Below are 21,748 nucleotides of genomic sequence, written 5' to 3'. Positions count from 1 at the left end.
AAAGAAAATCCATGATTATCCAATAAATTAATTATTTATAGCTTTTGCTTGATCGTAACAAGAAACAATTGTTAAACTCCGATCCTATATTGTTGAAAAATAACATTTCATTTTTAGTATCTAAAAACTAATTAAGAATCAGTAACTATTAATTTTATGTTTCATCAACTTCAAAATCACACCAAAGTCATTTTTCACATAATGTAAGATACAATAACGAGATAAAAAAAACAGTGCAAAGCAGGCTAGTGCCATTTTCCAAGTTTTGATTCAATCGAAGCAAGCATTGTGTTGATGCAAACATTTTCTCCACTGAGGATTATAATTATCAAGAGAGAAGCAGTTATAATCCCATCACCACACAAAATGAAGCGAGGTACCGTTACATCGAGGATTCCAGTCAGCTTGAGGGTTCCAACGCGTTCTTGGGCCAACCGCGAACCAGGAAGTTATGAAAGACGTAGTGGAAAACCACAGAATGAAGATATCAAGGTAGGAAAAAATATTTCTGAGTGTGTACAGTGTTAACAAAACTTTTATTTACAGCCAATTCGGATCCAGATGCATCAAAACGAAGTGATGATCGAGGATGAAGTTCCTCCGCCACTGGTGCCCAGTGAAACAATTTTTGTCGATGATGATGAAGATTTGTACTACTGGGAACCAGTAGATGCAACGGAGTTGGAATATATGATTGTCCAGAACAGGAATCTTATAGGAGAACTTCGGAGGATGGAAGCGGAAAATATAAAATTGCGGCAGGAAAATCGACGACTGAAAGCTGAGAAAGAGATAAGGTTTCTAAAGAGATGTTGTTTTAAATTTATAATCCTTATGGTAGGCGAGGTGGCGCAGTCGCTTTTCCCTTAAAGCATATATGGATCGGATGACAGAGTTATTAGTTGTTAAATATTTATTGTTTGATTTTTTGTTGTTGTTGCGAGTTCTATTGTACATATTGGTTTCGTTTTTTGTTGCATTCATTTTTTTATATCTTTCTATATACTGTAGCGGATTTATTTTATTGTTACCAGTTTATTATTTTTTCCATAAGGAACATTTGATCTTTGGATGATTTCATTCTATTTATTTATTGTTATTGTCGTATTACATTTTCTGTAGTTTTGTTTTATTCCACATGCATTTATTTTTTATATCTTTCTATATACTGTTGCGGATTTGATTTATTATTACCAGTTCATATTTTATTTATTTATTTTTTCGTTTTTTCGTTTAAAATATTACTAATATTTCTTTCTCTTGTTTCTTTCTGAGTTTCTGAGAGCCTTATTGGCTAGGGTTGCCCTTTTCGGATGACTCAGCTATCAACATATGACAGACAGGATATGTGACATGAGTATTTATTTCAAAGTTATATGATTTACAAATTTGTAACATTATTATTTATTTCTCACAGATGATGGACCGAGCGAGCGATTTCCTTTCCAATGATAGATGATAGATGATCCAGGCGAATCCTACAGAGCGTGTATTTTTGGACAATGACACTTTTGAAATTTTGTTTCTAACTTTTGTTGTTCAATAAATGAATTGTTAATTTGAAATAAACTTCTTTAATATGTAATTTATACTGTTTCATTAAATTTTTTCCCATTTATCCATATCGTTTCTCCATGCTATGCAATAGTTTTATGATTGAACGCTTGTATAATAGAAAGAAAAAAGTTATAGGAGGTTATGTCCAAGATACGACCGCATTGTTGACGTAGAACTACGTTGTTATTTTTTTAAGTCGCTCGTTTATCACCCTTATTCTGATTTTCGAACGAATAGGATTTTTTTTTGTTATTCTTTATTTGAGAGGTTTTCAGCCTCCTGGGCTGGTTCGCCTCTTTATCGACGGCATTGCCGCAAGGTTTCGTTGGGAACAGATTGCACATAAAATTATCACATAAAAATTGGACGTAAAAATTAAACATAAAAATCCTTTTGCGAAACATAACTTAACGAAGAACTTGCTGTTTGCTTGTTGGACCAGATGGCAAGGATGTCCTCGACCCATGGCTCCAGGCCAGTGGAGAGGAATCCGTGCCGTTGAAGATGCCGAAGCGTTCTTATTCCCCTTCATCGTGGAGGGGAAGGAACAAGGATCTTCTTGTCTGATCCATTGTTCAGACGCTAGATCTTAAAAAATAGTTCTGCATCTTTTAAGTAGCAGACAAGCGGTGCTACTCTTGCTGGATCGTCCCTTAAGATGTCTCTTACACTCCCGCTGATTCCATGAAGGTTTCGCAGATCATCAAATTTCGGGCAACCACACAAGAAGTGTTCGCGGAGTTGTGGATTTGGTAGAGGTCGCAGAGTAGATGGGAGGGTCCTCTATTGAATCCGTGTGAGACCGAGCAGTGACCAGTCCTCAGTCTGGACAGGATTCGTTGTTCTCTCATTCCTTTAACATCGTCAAACCTGATAATAGTGTCCTTGACTTTTCTGAGGAACTGCCTCCTCTCTGCGAACCACCTTTCGGTCCAAAAGGTGCGGAAAGAGTTGGAGATCCACAACTTCACATCGTCAAGCGGCACATCCCGAATGAAGAACGGTCTTGTGTGACCGATTCCGGCAAACCGGTCGGCCGCTTCATTCCCTGCGATGCCGTTGTGTCCGGGGACCCACATGTCGGGCAATATATACTTCCTGATGGCCTGTACCCATGGATGTTTGGACCTGGTCGCACCGATGGCATCAATGGCGCTTGCCGAATCGGAGACGACCAACAACGGCTTGGAAGATGAAGTTGTAGTTGCCTCGATGATGCCGACCACTTCGGCCGAGAAGACCTGGCAGATGTCCGCGAGTTTCTTGCTGGAAATCAGACTATTCTTATTATCGCTCACCCCAAATCCAACTCCCGATGGTCCTTTTGAGCCGTCCGAGTATCTGATCTCGTGGAGACGGTATTTTTCCGCTATGATGGCCTTGAAATATTCTAGCAGACCGATCGAGCACGCCCCGGCTCGAAAGTTGTCCCGAATACCGTTCTCGACGAGAACAGTTGGGAACCTCCAGTCGTTCGCACCAAACCAGGATTGTTTTGCCACCGGGGGGAGGTTGGGATGCGCCAAACGCTGCAGGATCGTGTTGCTAAGGGCGGTTAGGTGGGTCTCCCCTCTACCGCTAGTTTTTGACAAGAAACTGGCAGTCCTGACTACGATCGCCGAGTCTGTGATTAGATCGAAAGGAGGTTCTCCAATTTTAGCGCAGACAGAGGCAGCTGGTGTTGATGCCAGGAGACCGGAGACAGTCAGTAGTGCTTTGTTGTAAATCGGTGCCAGAGATTTTGGGAGCTTGTCTCCAGCCAAACACGTCAGTTCTATGGCCTTGAGGCGGCTGCTGATGATGGCTTTGGCCACCTGTAGCCGGATATTTCTGTTGTTGCTTCGGTGCGGTTTGAAAATGGTTTTCATTAGATTCAACCGGGTGGCACAGCTGTTCTTAACTTCCTCGAAATGGCGGAGGAAGTTACGTTTGTGGTCAACAAACACTCCAAGGATCTTTAGCGTTTTCCGGCGGGGAATGTTGTTTTTGTATAGCTTGACCCTGGAGTTGGGACCCTGATGTCTGTCGCTGCAAATCACCATATGGTCGCTCTTCTGCGCTGAAAGTCTAAATCCTCTCTCGGCCGCCCACCGGCCGATGGCATTGGTAGCTGCCTGTATTCTGATGCGTGGAATCCTATGGGTGTCACTCACTGCCATCAAAAGAGTGTGTAGACAAACACGAAGACTCTCCCAGGCAGGACCTGGAACAGGCTACTCATGGAGACGAGAAAGAGGGTGACGACAAGGACAGAACCTTGAGGTACTCCTGTTTCCTTTTGGAAAGCTCGGGAGCTGATGTTACCAATTTTGACCTCAAAGGTTCGGCGTGTGGCGAAGTTCCTGATGAAGTGCAGTAATTTCCCGTCAACGCCCCAATCTGCCAGAGTTTTCAGCACTAACGGGATCCATGTTCTGTTGTATGCCTTTTCCAGATCCAGTGCTACCATCTCCATGTGCTGACGGTTCCTGTTGGCTTCGGCTATCACGTCTCCGAGGGTCGCGAAGTTGTTGTTGGTGCCCATACCTGGTCGGAAGGCGAACTGTTGATAGTGCAATTTTCTATTTTCCGTTAGAAAGGTGACCAGGCGTCTATTCGTCATTCTTTCCAGGATCTTGGATGAACAGGAGGTTAAGGAAATTGGACAGTAGCCTTTCACGTTGTTGCTGCTTTGACCGACCTTAGGTATAGGTATTTCTAGGCTGTGTCTCCAACCCTCGGGAAATTCGTGTGTATTCCATGTTTCAGCATCTTGTAGCCGATACCGTCAGGGCCAGTTGACTTTTTGCGGAACATAGGGCGACAGAAAGTTCCTCGATGATGAAGTTCCGATTTAGAGGATTATTAGGATGACTCACAGGGACCACAAAGTTGCTGACCGAAGTGATACCCGCACCCTGTCGACGGATGAAATCGGGCTCATATTCGGAGATCGAGGACAATCCCGCGAAATATTCACCGAGCGTGTTCGAAGTATCAACCGGATCGCTGCAGGTTGGAGACACAGCCTAGTAATACCTTGACGAATGGGGTTGTGTGACCTTCTCTTCCCATTTAGTGCGTTTACTTTGCGCCAACTGGTTTTCGTTGATAGACTCTAGAAAACCAGTCCAACTGTCTAACTTCACCTTCCGGATTAACCGCCGTACTCTGATATGTTGCGCTCGATACCTGTTCATGGCAACTTCCTTCATTGGGTCTCCTGCTGGTAGTCGTTTGGCCGTACGCAGAAACTTTCTCCGCTTCTTGACCTCCCCTTTGATGTCCTCGGACCATCAATGCAACGCTTTCTTCCCCGGAGTGGTTTTCGTTCTTGGGATGAAGGCTTCGGCCGCCTCCATAATGATTTTGTTGAAAGTGGCAAAGGTGGTTGGGTTGTCTCTATATATCAAGAAGTCGGAAGATGTTTGAAAAGCTGTCCAGTCAGCTCTTTCGAAGATCCATCTTGGTCTGCGAGTTGCGAGCGGTGGCGGGCCGTTGAAGCTGATGGTTATCGGGTGATGGTCACTGCCATGAATGTCGTCGGCTTTGTTCCACCCTAACCTATCCACCAAGTTGAGATTAGCTGCTGAAATATCAAAGGCTGTGTTGCTCGTACCTCTACGGAAAGTGTCAGTGCCGTCATTTAAGACCGAGAGCTCCATCACCTCCAAGAGGTAGGCGATGATATTCCCTCTGACATTTGGTGTTTGAATTCCCCAGTTGCGGTGATGAGCATTGAAGTCCCCCAAGATGATTTTTGGGTCCTCCAAGCTTGCTAACGCCTCAAGCAGCTTCCGTCGTAGTTCCGGGATTATGCCTCATGGCAGGTATATACAAATGATGGTCACCGGAATCGGGGCCTCGATTTGGACGGCTATTATTGGCAGGTCAGTGGATATTTGTTTTTCGCAAATGGAGAATGTTTCTCCGGACACCCAAAGCAACAGAGTGTTGCAAAACGGAGCCCCGCTTAGTGTGCCAGTGGAATTTAACCCCGACAATTTTCTGTATGTTTGTTGGGGAAACTCGATTTATCTCTTGGAGTGCGATGATGGACGGACATAACTCTCGGTCAAGGGTCTCCAGTTCTCCCAAGTTGTTGTACAGTCCATTGATGTTCCATTGCAGAGCGAGGTTGGTGGATGTGTTGGTGGACATACTTTCCTGGTGATGGGCGGTGTGGTGGGGAATCAGATATGTAGTGGTACTGGATGTGATGATTCCCGGTGGAACTCCACCGACGATAACAGGTTGGGCAGCCATTCCACTCGGAAGCAACCGAGGAAAGATGGTGAGGTTCATTTGGGGAGCTTAAACTCCCGGCCATAGCTTGCGTGGGATCTCCTCGGCTACGTCTCCATGCATCATAGATATTGGCATCGGACCTCGCTTCGGCTGGCATAGGCGAGACAGGCCTGGCATGAGCTTCAAGTGGAGTGGTTGTGGCGGCCGGCTTAGCCCTGGCGGCGAGACGAGCGGATCTTCGGCGGATTGGGACATCAACTGTGGATGGTGTTGTGTCGGCAGCTGGAAGGATCGCAATGGCAACGATATGTGGTATTGTCGAACGAGACAGCGGTGCTCGGGAACTGGGAGTAGAATTCTAAACCAGCGTTCGTTCACTTGACCCGACGGCGGAAAAAAACGGTTCGGCGTCACTGCAATCCTCTGCGCTACTTTGTGATTTGGCGATGGATACTTCGGTGGTAATGACACAGGGTAACGGAAGTTGCACAATGTCGGAAGAAGAAACTCCAGTGAAATCGATCGTGGAACGAGATTCCACTGATTCCACTCTTGTGCGTCCCGAGATCTGAAGCAGTTCCCACGCAGTCCTTCGGGGAATAGACGTTACCGCCCTTGTGCGTCCCAATTTGTGGTGCTGGTCCCACGTGGTCCTTCAGGGAACAGGTGTTGCCACCCTTGTGCGTCCCGAGTTCAGGTACAATTCCCACGTAGTTCGTCGGGGAATAGGTGTTGCCACCCTTACCGGAGAGCTGATTGGTGGAGTAGTGGTTGGCGACAGGTGAGGTAAGAGTTGGACGAAACACTATTTGGGCTGACGGTCCTTACCACTAGTCGGCGGTGGGTATTGAGAGTCTGATCGCTGATTGGGTCGAGTGTTATCTGGAGGCAAGGCGGGTTGCTTGCCTACTGTTGACGATCTCTGACGAATGTTCTTCGGTGGTTGTATAAGCGGGGATTCGGGTTTTCTTTTATTCGAGGGTGTTGCATTTGTAGTTCGATCTCCAGGCTGGTAAGCTGGTAAGAAGTACTGGTGTAGACGGAGATTGTGTTTTCATAAGCGTGTCATCTAGTTCGATGGATTCTATGTCGGAGTCGGAGTAGATGACCAAGCTGGAGTTTTGTGGTATTATACTTGTGGATTTGGCCGGTCGGGAGGATGTAGGGGTGTTGAACAAGGAGGAAGGTCTGGAATGGGTGTCTTTTGTTACCCCGGATGTTTCGGCACTTTTTGTTTGGGGCAATAATGACCTGGCTCTAGATATCTTCTTCTGTTGCAGAGTGATGATTTTGTCCTTCTGGGTCAATCGTTACTCCATGGCCGCTAGTGTGTTGGCCATCTGATCGATTTTATCCACCAGAGACTTGATCATCTCCGTGTTTTTTAACGCCTCGATGCGTTGTAACTCCATTGAAGCGGCCATGTTCGCGATGGTAAGATCTTTTTCTTCTATTTTTTTCACCAGGTCATTTATTCTTCGATCCAGGACTGCCTCCTTCCGCTGGAATCACATGGGTTACGGAACAATTCCCACAGGTTGGCGTGTTTTGTCTACACTTTGTTTTTGTGTGACCAAATGCCCAGCAATTAAAGCATTGCATGGGCGACGGGTAATACGGCCTCGTTCTTACTCGCAGATAGCCAAAATAGATTAATTCAGGTGTACATGTACCATTAACTGTCAGGATTAACGCAGGAGTGTTTTCTATCGCGTCTGGACCGGTCCGTCGTTTGAGTCTGCTAGGCGCTGTCACTTTTTGGTCTTTGAGGCAGTCCACAATGTCCTCCTCCGACATATTAATTGTTTGTGCGCAACTAACAACACACTTGGTGCTGTTCAAGTGTTTTTGGTAGGTGACCTTGACGTTTGTACCATCAGATAATTGTGTCAGCTGTGACAGATCCTCCGCTTTTTTTATTACGAACTTTAAGGGCATAAGCCCTCGATTTCTTTAACACAGCTCTCAATAGATTTGCGAATGAGAAAAGGGGCGGGGGGAGATTCTTATCTTTACCGTCATCGCCAACACCAGTAATGCGCAGTACAATAAGCTCACCGTGTTCACCAGCCGGATCCATATGTTCTGGTAACGTTGCTCCTGAATAACTGCCTTGAATATTACGGTAGTTCGCACCGCCTTTATGGCCCCACACCGTAGGTGCGGAGCCGGGGACGTCCACCATGGCGGCGGCCCAGCGGCTACTCAATCACTGCCAGACACCACTAAAATGTTTTTTTTATCATCACGCACTGCGAGGGAGGCTCGACCCCTACCCGATGACCGGTACGTCTGCCTCGTGATCTTACCGTGCTGCAGCTAGTATTCCTCGACATTACAAATGGTCTTTCAGTTCACGGTTGAGTTCAAGAAAGGCATCGCGCTGCAGGATCATCTTGAGCGAAAGAAGCTGTCGAATAAGAATAAGTAATATGATCGCATTCCAAGATCAACTAACCTATTTATTAATTCGTAAGGTCGACATTTCTCCAGAATATGATTTGACACTTGATAGTGTCAAGTCCGATGAGAAGTTACAAACGCTAGGAAATATCCAACCTTATAGGTATACCTGATCACTATATTTCATTCAAATTGTATCTCATAACATATTTCAATATTCTTCTTACAGTGAATACAAGGGAGCGTCAGCAGTGCAATCAGGTTGATATCTACCGACTCAAAGAGCATCAAATCCAAACACGCATCACGATTCGATCAACATTCCCGCTCTTGCCCTGAATGTTCCACGTTTCTTCCCAAAAATAATAAAGTTTTGATAAAACTCATAGATAATTTTGAGAAATCCGTCGTTCATGACTATTCGAATTCAAATAATGTGTAGTAAACAATACGTTTACTGGAATTTCTTTATTATCCTACAAACATGAAATTATTTTTCGCAACTATAGCAACAACTGATAGCATTCATTCAATAATTATGACCAACACTGGACATCCTGATGTGTCCATGTTAGGTCTTCTACAATCTTGATTTTATCATCTACGGCCGCTTCCTTCTTAGTTCCATCCCCGTCGATCTGCAATCCCAATGCATCGTATATATTTCCCGAGTTAAATCCAGAAAACTATCCACTATGCACTATCCATCCTCCATCAATAAATCCCTCGCAACGTTCCGTTTCCATTTCGGTATGGAAACTACGCCAATACGAATAATCAGTCTTACCAACAGATTTGATTGTATCAAACTTTCCCGTAACTTTCGAAGAAATTCATAATAATCGAGTGTTATTTGTGATCAGACCGTGCCAAATAGCACACAGCCCGTTGTCGGCGTCGTTCGCTCACCAATGTTTTGCATCACGAGCGAACCATGGCATGAATTGAGGAACCTCTGGCATTTGCTATCGTTCGTCGCCCGTTGTTGTGGTCCTTAAAAAAAATACAAAAAGTGTTCTTATGATAAACAGAGCTACGGAAATCCTACTTACCCATCTTTTAGGCAAACAAATAGATACTTGCTGTTGTCCACCCAAGGAACGCATCGTCATCCAATATTGTTACTGCTGTATCAATAGTTTTGAGAAATTTGGTTGAAATCGATCTCCTCACAACTACTCCCATTTGCTTGTAATGCAACAGCGTGATAGATCGCATCAAATCACCCACCAAAATGAAGTCGCCTGTTCGAAAAAGAACATTAATCTAGTTTACCATTGGTTCTACAATATAATGCCAACACGATATTACAATGGCTACATTCATGTCGCAAATCCTTATCATACTATCGTACGGTTGAATTGAAGTTAGCCAATACTCGGCCATTGAACTCAACATGATTACCTTCTCGCTTAACTAACAATGAGGGCATGCGCTAAAGAAACAGCCGAGAACCAATTGGAGAGCGGATGGTTGCTGAACAGTCCCACGCACAAAAGTTGACCGGAAGTTAGTGACGAAACCTGTGAAATAACAAACATTGGCGCCAACCGCTGGATGTAGGATCCTTCTTTGAAGAACTGCTGATTACTGGGAATGCTTTTAAGCAAGTTCATCATCAGAAATAAACAATCCTCCACGACAATTCCACCATCTGCGCATCCTTCCTCCTTGATAACATCAAACAATCGTTCAAAAGCATTTTCAAAAGCTACAATTTTTTGGATGTTTGCGTTTCCTTTGGTAAGCTCAACAGTAAGTATCAACAGTAGCAATACATCATTTCTAATAACTTCTCGGCTGTCAACCAGCAAATCCATCAACTTGGAAACGTCCATTGGGCTAACAAGAACGATTTCCTGTATGTCCTTCGTTTTGTTCGCTAACAAACTGGTCAACAACTTAATAGCCGACCAGCGAACCCAAAAATCGTACTCTTCCAGACAATTCAAAATCAAGCTCACATTCTCGTTCGACTTGAGGAACATCTCCGTAAATTGTTCTCCTATGTTGACCGTCACGCTTGGGTTGTCCGGGTTGTCTTCTTCGAACTGTTCCTGAGAAGTGATATGACAGAGGGTGTCCAAGCAGTACCCAATTATCTCCGGATCGGCTCTATCCATTTCCATGACTTGGAGAAGAGCGTGCATACCTTGGGCTCCCACTTCCACGCGATATTTTTTTCGAAAGAGCCCTGAGCGCTCTGCAAGCATCGCGGCGATCCTCGAGTAGTGTCGAAGCACTCACTTGTTCTACCTGTTCCAGAGGGGCATAATAATTTAAAAGGTTTAGAATGAGTTTCTGACCCAAATTTCGTTGTTTCATACAGTTTTGGCACCACTTTGCAGCGCCCCAGGTTCCTGAGAACCCAGCACTGACTGCAAACCACTTTTTATAAAGTTCATCAGCGAATATTTACTACTGTCAGGAGGAAATTAAATATTTTTTCATAGAAACAGACAGTTTTCGCTGCCAATTGTTGATGTGATAAGAAACTTACACGTCAATAATTTCGGCACTGTTTTGACACTTGCAAAAGTGATGTGGTTTCAAGAAGGTGTATTGGTATTTTGGGATTGGTATTCTGTACGGTTCGTTCCTTCGGTTGTTGGTAGGGATGTCAGATTTCATTTTCGTTACAGACCATTTTGTAGTCACATACTTTTTCAAATTCTAGGAAAATACATAAAATATTTCGTTACCGCAGTTTGCAAACAAAGCAATAGATTACTATGTTAAATATGCGATATGGTAACAGAACGACCGAAAAGAAAATCCATGATTATCCAATAAATTAATTATTTATAGCTTTTGCTTGATCGTAACAAGAAACAATTGTTAAACTCCGATCCTATATTGTTGAAAAATAACATTTCATTTTTAGTATCTAAAAACTAATTAAGAATCAGTAACTATTAATTTTATGTTTCATCAACTTCAAAATCACACCAAAGTCATTTTTCACATAATGTAAGATACAATAACGAGATAAAAAAAACAGTGCAAAGCAGGCTAGTGCCATTTTCCAAGTTTTGATTCAATCGAAGCAAGCATAGGGCTCTTGCTACACATACATGCAGAGCATGTGTTGGGCACACATTCGCTTGTTTACATTCGTAGTGTCTATGCAGCAGAAGCGGATTTTTATCAATCGGCGTTCTTGTAGATGATTTAAATAGAGTTACGGTCATTCTAATAGTGCATAGAGCTAACATGAACTTTGTGAAACAGTTAGGCAAGCTATTTTATGAACAAGAGTTTTTGTGTAACGCATATTATTTAGTTTACTAGCACCTATTTCGCGATGTTCATTGAGCGACTCTCCCATTAGATTGGAATCGAAAAATTGGCAGAAAAAGGATTATCAACATTTTCGCACCTAGATCAAAGTCACAGAGTCTCGAGCTCACGTTTGAATGCTTCCTTGTATTTCCATGAATTGGTCAATCGATGGATTTTTTCCGTTTCCGATAAATTTTCTTATAAACGTATTTAGCTTCTCCGCAGAGCATTCGGGTACTCGGAAATCATATCTGAGAGTTGGTTGATATTTCAGGCTGAAAATGTCCTTAATTTCAACATAATCAACTGCTTTTTTGGCGGAACTAGCCGCCGATTAAGGATATCTGCACACGAATATTCATTATAGTTTATTCTTTCACGAGACCAGCAAAAAGCTTAAAACCTAAATGGGAGCACACTTCACCTAATCCGGCTATACAATCGCAATGTGCAGTTTGCACTATTTCTGTGAAAATTTTTGAATAATCAATCTGCTTCCATTGATATGAATCATGGCCAAAACAGAAATTTCTATTTTTCCCCGTGTGTATGGCTTTGACGCTAAAAGTAAATATTTTTATGTGAAGAAACATATATTCGCATGTTATTCATATAGATTAGCGCGTAATCTTTATAACTATTTCGCTAAAATAATTATTTAAACAAAGCTCAATCTTGTCGCTCCATATAATTCCTATGGAGCGATCACTTTTGCCTGCCCAACAGATCACTAATACATATGCACGCTGCAAGCGCCCTATTGTGTTGATGCAAACATTTTCTCCACTGAGGATTATAATTATCAAGAGAGAAGCAGTTATAATCCCATCACCACACAAAATGAAGCGAGGTACCGTTACATCGAGGATTCCAGTCAGCTTGAGGGTTCCAACGCGTTCTTGGGCCAACCGCGAACCAGGAAGTTATGAAAGACGTAGTGGAAAACCACAGAATGAAGATATCAAGGTAGGAAAAAATATTTCTGAGTGTGTACAGTGTTAACAAAACTTTTATTTACAGCCAATTCGGATCCAGATGCATCAAAACGAAGTGATGATCGAGGATGAAGTTCCTCCGCCACTGGTGCCCAGTGAAACAATTTTTGTCGATGATGATGAAGATTTGTACTACTGGGAACCAGTAGATGCAACGGAGTTGGAATATATGATTGTCCAGAACAGGAATCTTATAGGAGAACTTCGGAGGATGGAAGCGGAAAATATAAAATTGCGGCAGGAAAATCGACGACTGAAAGCTGAGAAAGAGGTAAAGTTTCTAAAGCGATGTTGTTTTAAATTTATAATCCTTATGGTAGGCGAGGTGGCGCAGTCGCTTTTCCCTTAAAGCATATATGGATCGGATGACAGAGTTATTAGTTGTTAAATATTTATTGTTTGATTTTTTGTTGTTGTTGCGAGTTCTATTGTACATATTGGTTTCGTTTTTTGTTGCATTCATTTTTTTATATCTTTCTATATACTGTAGCGGATTTATTTTATTGTTACCAGTTTATTATTTTTTCCATAAGGAACATTTGATCTTTGGATGATTTCATTCTATTTATTTATTGTTATTGTCGTATTACATTTTCTGTAGTTTTGTTTTATTCCACATGCATTTATTTTTTATATCTTTCTATATACTGTTGCGGATTTGATTTATTATTACCAGTTCATATTTTATTTATTTATTTTTTCGTTTTTTCGTTTAAAATATTACTAATATTTCTTTCTCTTGTTTCTTTCTGAGTTTCTGAGAGCCTTATTGGCTAGGGTTGCCCTTTTCGGATGACTCAGCTATCAACAAATGACAGACAGGATATGTGACATGAGTATTTATTTCAAAGTTATATGATTTACAAATTTGTAACATTATTATTTATTTCTCACAGATGATGGACCAAGCGAGCGATTTCCTTTCCAATGATAGATGATAGATGATCCAGGCGAATCCTACAGAGCGTGTATTTTTGGACAATGACACTTTTTTGAAATTTTGTTTCTAACTTTTGTTGTTCAATAAATGAATTGTTAATTTGAAATAAACTTCTTTAATATGTAATTTATACTGTTTCATTAAATTTTTTCCCATTTATCCATATCGTTTCTCCATGCTATGCAATAGTTTTATGATTGAACGCTTGTATAATAGAAAGAAAAAAGTTATAGGAGGTTATGTCCAAGATACGACCGCATTGTTGACGTAGAACTACGTTGTTATTTTTTTAAGTCGCTCGTTTATCACCCTTATTCTGATTTTCGAACGAATAGGATTTTTTTGTTATTCTTTATTTGAGAGGTTTTCAGCCTCCTGGGCTGGTTCGCCTCTTTATCGACGGCATTGCCGCAAGGTTTCGTTGGGAACAGATTGCACATAAAATTATCACATAAAAATTGGACGTAAAAATTAAACACATAAAAATCCTTTTGCGAAACATAACTTAACGAAGAACTTGCTGTTTGCTTGTTGGACCAGATGGCAAGGATGTCCTCGACCCATGGCTCCAGGCCAGTGGAGAGGAATCCGTGCCGTTGAAGATGCCGAAGCGTTCTTATTCCCCTTCATCGTGGAGGGGAAGGAACAAGGATCTTCTTGTCTGATCCATTGTTCAGACGCTAGATCTTAAAAAATAGTTCTGCATCTTTTAGGTAGCAGACAAGCGGTGCTACTCTTGCTGGATCGTCCCTTAAGATGTCTCTTACACTCCCGCTGATTCCATGAAGGTTTCGCAGATCATCAAATTTCGGGCAACCACACAAGAAGTATTCGCGGAGTTGTGGATTTGGTAGAGGTCGCAGAGTAGATGGGAGGGTTCTCTATTGAATCCGTGTGAGACCGAGCAGTGACCGGTCCTCAGTCTGGACAGGATTCGTTGTTCTCTCATTCCTTTAACATCGTCAAACCTGATAATAGTGCCCTTGACTTTTCTGAGGAACTGCCTCCTCTCTGCGAACCACCTTTCGGTCCAAAAGGTGCGGAAAGAGTTGGAGATCCACAACTTCACATCGTCAAGCGGCACATCCCGAATGAAGAACGGTCTTGTGTGACCGATTCCGGCAAACCGGTCGGCCGCTTCATTCCCTGCGATGCCGTTGTGTCCGGGGACCCACATGAGCACAGTGTCGGGCAATATATACTTCCTGATGGCCTGTACCCATGGATGTTTGGACCTGGTCGCACCGATGGCATCAATGGCGCTTGCCGAATCGGAGACGACCAACAACGGCTTGGAAGATGAAGTTGTAGTTGCCTCGATGATGCCGACCACTTCGGCCGAGAAGACCTGGCAGATGTCCGCGAGTTTCTTGCTGGAAATCAGACTATTCTTATTATCGCTCACCCCAAATCCAACTCCCGATGGTCCTTTTGAGCCGTCCGAGTATCTGATCTCGTGGAGACGGTATTTTTCCGCTATGATGGCCTTGAAATATTCTAGCAGACCGATCGAGCACGCCCCGGCTCGAAAGTTGTCCCGAATACCGTTCTCGACGAGAACAGTTGGGAACCTCCAGTCGTTCGCACCAAACCAGGATTGTTTTGCCACCGGGGGGAGGTTGGGATGCGCCAAACGCTGCAGGATCGTGTTGCTAAGGGCGGTTAGGTGGGTCTCCCCTCTACCGCTAGTTTTTGACAAGAAACTGGCAGTCCTGACTACGATCGCCGAGTCTGTGATTAGATCGAAAGGAGGTTCTCCAATTTTAGCGCAGACAGAGGCAGCTGGTGTTGATGGCAGGAGACCGGAGACAGTCAGTAGTGCTTTGTTGTAAATCGGTGCCAGAGATTTTGGGAGCTTGTCTCCAGCCAAACACGTCAGTTCAAGGCCATAGGTGAGGCGGCTGCTGATGATGGCTTTGGCCACCTGTAGCCGGATATTTCTGTTGTTGCTTCGGTGCGGTTTGAAAATGGTTTTCATTAGATTCAACCGGGTGGCACAGCTGTTCTTAACTTCCTCGAAATGGCGGAGGAAGTTACGTTTGTGGTCAACAAACACTCCAAGGATCTTTAGCGTTTTCCGGCGGGGAATGTTGTTTTTGTATAGCTTGACCCTGGAGTTGGGACCCTGATGTCTGTCGCTGCAAATCACCATATGGTCGCTCTTCTGCGCTGAAAGTCTAAATCCTCTCTCGGCCGCCCACCGGCCGATGGCATTGGTAGCTGCCTGTATTCTGATGCGTGGAATCCTATGGGTGTCACTCACTGCCATCAAAAGAGTGTGTAGACAAACACGAAGACTCTCCCAGGCAGGACCTGGAACAGGCTACTCATGGAGACGAGAAAGAGGGTGACGACAAGGACAGAACCTTGAGGTACTCCTGTTTCCTTTTGGAAAGCTCGGGAGCTGATGTTACCAATTTTGACCTCAAAGGTTCGGCGTGTGGCGAAGTTCCTGATGAAGTGCAGTAATTTCCCGTCAACGCCCCAATCTGCCAGAGTTTTCAGCACTAACGGGATCCATGTTCTGTTGTATGCCTTTTCCAGATCCAGTGCTACCATCTCCATGTGCTGACGGTTCCTGTTGGCTTCGGCTATCACGTCTCCGAGGGTCGCGAAGTTGTTGTTGGTGCCCATACCTGGTCGGAAGGCGAACTGTTGATAGTGCAATTTTCTATTTTCCGTTAGAAAGGTGACCAGGCGTCTATTCGTCATTCTTTCCAGGATCTTGGATGAACAGGAGGTTAAGGAAATTGGACAGTAGCCTTTCACGTTGTTGCTGCTTTGACCGACCTTAGGTATAGGTATTTCTAGGCTGTGTCTCCAACCCTCGGGAAATTCGTGTGTATTCCATGTTTCAGCATCTTGTAGCCGATACCGTCAGGGCTAGTTGACTTTTTGCGGAACATAGGGCGACAGAAAGTTCCGATTTAGAGGATTATTAGGATGACTCACAGGGACCACAAAGTTGCTGACCGAAGTGATACCCGCTCCCTGTCGACGGATGAAATCGGGCTCATATTCGGAGATCGAGGACAATCCCGCGAAATATTCACCGAGCGTGTTCGAAGTATCAACCGGATCGCTGCAGGTTGGAGACACAGCCTAGTAATACCTTGACGAATGGGGTTGTGTGACCTTCTCTTCCCATTTAGTGCGTTTACTTTGCGCCAACTGGTTTTCGTTGATAGACTCTAGAAAACCAGTCCAACTGTCTAACTTCACCTTCCGGATTAACCGCCGTACTCTGATATGTTGCGCTCGATACCTGTTCATGGCAACTTCCTTCATTGGGTCTCCTGCTGGTAGTCGTTTGGCCGTACGCAGAAACTTTCTCCGCTTCTTGACCTCCCCTTTGATGTCCTCGGACCATCAATGCAACGCTTTCTTCCCCGGAGTGGTTTTCGTTCTTGGGATGAAGGCTTCGGCCGCCTCCATAATGATTTTGTTGAAAGTGGCAAAGGTGGTTGGGTTGTCTCTATATATCAAGAAGTCGGAAGATGTTTGAAAAGCTGTCCAGTCAGCTCTTTCGAAGATCCATCTTGGTCTGCGAGTTGCGAGCGGCGGCGGGCCGTTGAAGCTGATGGTTATCGGGTGATGGTCACTGCCATGAATGTCGTCGGCTTTGTTCCACCCTAACCTATCCACCAAGTTGAGATTAGCTGCTGAAATATCAAAGGCTGTGTTGCTCGTACCTCTACGGAAAGTGTCAGTGCCGTCATTTAAGACCGAGAGCTCCATCACCTCCAAGAGGTAGGCGATGATATTCCCTCTGACATTTGGTGTTTGAATTCCCCAGTTGCGGTGATGAGCATTGAAGTCCCCCAAGATGATTTTTGGGTCCTCCAAGCTTGCTAATGCCTCAAGCAGCTTCCGTCGTAGTTCCGGGATTATGCCTCATGGCAGGTATATACAAATGATGGTCACCGGAATCGGGGCCTCGATTTGGACGGCTATTATTAGCAGGTCAGTGGATATTTGTTTTTCGCAAATGGAGAATGTTTCTCCGGACACCCAAAGCAACAGAGTGTTGCAGAACGGAGCCCCGCTTAGTGTGCCAGTGGAATTTAACCCCGACAATTTTCTGTATGTTTGTTGGGGAAACTCGATTTATCTCTTGGAGTGCGATGATGGACGGACATAACTCTCGGTCAAGGGTCTCCAGTTCTCCCAAGTTGTTGTACAGTCCATTGATGTTCCATTGCAGAGCGAGGTTGGTGGATGTGTTGGTGGACATACTTTCCTGGTGATGGGCGGTGTGGTGGGGAATCAGATATGTAGTGGTACTGGATGTGATGATTCCCGGTGGAACTCCACCGACGATAACAGGTTGGGCAGCCATTCCACTCGGAAGCAACCGAGGAAAGATGGTGAGGTTCATTTGGGGAGCTTAAACTCCCGGCCATAGCTTGCGTGGGATCTCCTCGGCTACGTCTCCATGCATCATAGATATTGGCATCGGACCTCGCTTCGGCTGGCATAGGCGAGACAGGCATGGCATGAGCTTCAAGTGGAGTGGTTGTGGCGGCCGGCTTAGCCCTGGCGGCGAGACGAGCGGATCTTCGGCGGATTGGGACATCAACTGTGGATGGTGTTGTGTCGGCAGCTGGAAGGATCGCAATGGCAACGATATGTGGTATTGTCGAACGAGACAGCGGTGCTCGGGAACTGGGAGTAGAATTCTAAACCAGCGTTCGTTCACTTGACCCGACGGCGGAAAAAAACGGTTCGGCGTCACTGCAATCCTCTGCGCTACTTTGTGATTTGGCGATGGATACTTCGGTGGTAATGACACAGGGTAACGGATGTTGCACAATGTCGAAAGAAGAAACTCCAGTGAAATCGATCGTGGAACGAGATTCCACTGATTCCACTCTTGTGCGTCCCGAGATCTGAAGCAGTTCCCACGCAGTCCTTCGGGGAATAGACGTTACCGCCCTTGTGCGTCCCAATTTGTGGTGCTGGTCCCACGTGGTCCTTCAGGGAACAGGTGTTGCCACCCTTGTGCGTCCCGAGTTCAGGTACAATTCCCACGTAGTTCGTCGGGGAATAGGTGTTGCCACCCTTACCGGAGAGCTGATTGGTGGAGTAGTGGTTGGCGACAGGTGAGGTAAGAGTTGGACGAAACACTATTTGGGCTGACGGTCCTTACCACTAGTCGGCGGTGGGTATTGAGAGTCTGATCGCTGATTGGGTCGAGTGTTATCTGGAGGCAAGGCGGGTTGCTTGCCTACTGTTGACGATCTCTGACGAATGTTCTTCGGTGGTTGTATAAGCGGGGATTCGGGTTTTCTTTTATTCGAGGGTGTTGCATTTGTAGTTCGATCTCCAGGCTGGTAAGCTGGTAAGAAGTACTGGTGTAGACGGAGATTGTGTTTTCATAAGCGTGTCATCTAGTTCGATGGATTCTATGTCGGAGTCGGAGTAGATGACCAAGCTGGAGTTTTGTGGTATTATACTTGTGGATTTGGCCGGTCGGGAAGATGTAGGGGTGTTGAACAAGGAGGAAGGTCTGGAATAGGTGTCTTTTGTTAACCCGGATGTTTCGGCACTTTTTGTTTGGGGCAATAATGACCTGGCTCTAGATATCTTCTTCTGTTGCAGAGTGATGATTTTGTCCTTCTGGGTCAATCGTTACTCCATGGCCGCTAGTGTGTTGGCCATCTGATCGATTTTATCCACCAGAGACTTGATCATCTCCATGTTTTTTAACGCCTCGATGCGTTGTAACTCCATTGAAGCGGCCATGTTCGCGATGGTAAGATCTTTTTCTTCTATTTATTTCACCAGGTCATTTATTCTTCGATCCAGGACTGCCTCCTTCCGCTGGAATCATATGGGTTACGGAACAATTCCCACAGGTTGGCGTGTTTTGTCTACACTTGGTTTTGTGTGACCAAATGCCCAGCAATTAAAGCATTGCATGGGCGACGGGTAATGCGGCCTCGTTCTTACTCGCAGATAGCCAAAATAGATTAATTCAGGTGTACATGTACCATTAACTGTCAGGATTAACGCAGGAGTGTTTTCTATCGCGTCTGGACCGGTCCGTCGTTTGAGTCTTCTAGTCGCTGTCACTTTTTGGTCTTTGAGGCAGTCCACAATGTCCTCCTCCGACATATTAATTGTTTGTGCGCAACTAACAACACACTTGGTACTGTTCAAGTGTTTTTGGTAGGTGACCTTGACGTTTGTACCATCAGATAATTGTGTCAGCTGTGACAGAGCCTCCGCTTTTTTTATTACGAACTTTAAGGGCATAAGCCCTCGATTTCTTTAACACAGCTCTCAATAGATTTGCGAATGAGAAAAGGGGCGGGGGGAGATTCTTATCTTTACCGTCATCGCCAACACCAGTAATGCGCAGTACAATAAGCTCATCGTGTTCACCAGCCGGATCCATATGTTCTGGTAACGTTGCTCCTGAATAACTGCCTTGAATATTACGGTAGTTCGCACCGCCTTTATGGCCCCACACCGTAGGTGCGGAGCCGGGGTCGTCCACCATGGCGGCGGCCCAGCGGCTACTCAATCACTGCCAGACACCACTAAAATGTTTTTTTATCATCACGCACTGCGAGGGAGGCTCGACCCCTACCCGATGACCGGTACGTCTGCCTCGTGATCTTACCGTGCTGCAGCTAGTATTCCTCGACATTACAAATGGTCTTTCAGTTCACGGTTGAGTTCAAGAAAGGCATCGCGCTGCAGGATCAGCTTGAGCGAAAGAAGCTGTCGAATAAGAATAAGTAATATGATCGCATTCCAAGATCAACTAACCTATTTATTAATTCGTAAGGTCGACATTTCTCCAGAATATGATTTGACACTTGATAGTGTCAAGTCCGATGAGAAGTTACAAACGCTAGGAAATATCCAACCTTATAGGTATACCTGATCACTATATTTCATTCAAATTGTATCTCATAACATATTTCAATATTCTTCTTGCAGTGAATACAAGGGAGCGTCAGCAGTGCAATCAGGTTGATATCTACCGACTCAAAGAGCATCAAATCCAAACACGCATCACGATTCGATCAACATCCCCGCTCTTGCCCTGAATGTTCCACGTTTCTTCCCAAAAATAATAAAGTTTTGATAAAACTCATAGATAATTTTGAGAAATCCGTCGTTCATGACTATTCGAGTTCAAATAATGTGTAGTAAACAATACGTTTACTGGAATTTCTTTATTATCCTACAAACATGAAATTATTTTTCGCAACTATAGCAACAACTGATAGCATTCATTCAATAATCATGACCAACACTGGACATCCTGATGTGTCCATGTTAGGTCTTCTACAATCTTGATTTTATCATCTACGGCCGCTTCCTTCTTAGTTCCATCCCCGTCGATCTGCAATCCCAATGCATCGTATATATTTCCCGAGTTAAATCCAGAAAACTATCCACTATCCACTATCCATCCTCCATCAATAAATCCCTCGCAACGTTCCGTTTCCATTTCGGTATGGAAACTACGCCAATACGAATAATCAGTCTTACCAACAGATTTGATTGTATCAAACTTTCCCGTAACTTTCGAAGAAATTCATAATAATCGAGTGTTATTTGTGATCAGACCGTGCCAAATAGCACACAGCCCGTTGTCGGCGTCGTTCGCTCACCAATGTTTTGCATCACGAGCGAACCATGGCATGAATTGAGGAACCTCTGGCATTTGCTATCGTTCGTCGCCCGTTGTTGTGGTCCTTAAAAAAAATACAAAAAGTGTTCTTATGATAAACAGAGCTACGGAAATCCTACTTACCCATCTTTTAGGCAAACAAATAGATACTTGCTGTTGTCCACCCAAGGAACGCATCGTCATCCAATATTGTTACTGCTGTATCAATAGTTTTGAGAAATTTGGTTGAAATCGATCTCCTCACAACTACTCCCATTTGCTTGTAATGCAACAGCGTGATAGATCGCATCAAATCACCCACCAAAATGAAGTCGCCTGTTCGAAAAAGAACATTAATCTAGTTTACCATTGGTTCTACAATATAATGCCAACACGATATTACAATGGCTACATTCATGTCGCAAATCCTTATCATACTATCGTACGGTTGAATTGATGTTAGCCAATACTCGGCCATTGAACTCAACATGATTACCTTCTCGCTTAACTAACAATGAGGGCATGCGCTAAAGAAACAGCCGAGAACCAATTGGAGAGCGGATGGTTGCTGAACAGTCCCACGCACAAAAGTTGACCGGAAGTTAGTGACGAAACCTGTGAAATAACAAACATTGGCGCCAACCGCTGGATGTAGGATCCTTCTTTGAAGAACTGCTGATTACTGGGAATGTTTTTAAGCAAGTTCATCATCAG

At 44.3% G+C, this 21,748-nt stretch overlaps 1 protein-coding gene across 1 annotated transcript in view; it reads right to left on the bottom strand.

The window, feature by feature from the left end:
* The window catches only part of LOC129778605 (general vesicular transport factor p115-like), a 55,790-nt gene that overhangs the window by 1,529 nt on the left and 32,513 nt on the right, over positions 1 to 21,748 (bottom strand). The gene's annotated exons all lie outside the window — the stretch shown is intronic.

This window comes from Toxorhynchites rutilus, chromosome 3 (assembly GCF_029784135.1).
Source record: "Toxorhynchites rutilus septentrionalis strain SRP chromosome 3, ASM2978413v1, whole genome shotgun sequence".
Taxonomy (NCBI): domain Eukaryota; kingdom Metazoa; phylum Arthropoda; class Insecta; order Diptera; family Culicidae; genus Toxorhynchites; species Toxorhynchites rutilus.
This window is presented reverse-complemented; position numbering and strand designations above follow the sequence as displayed.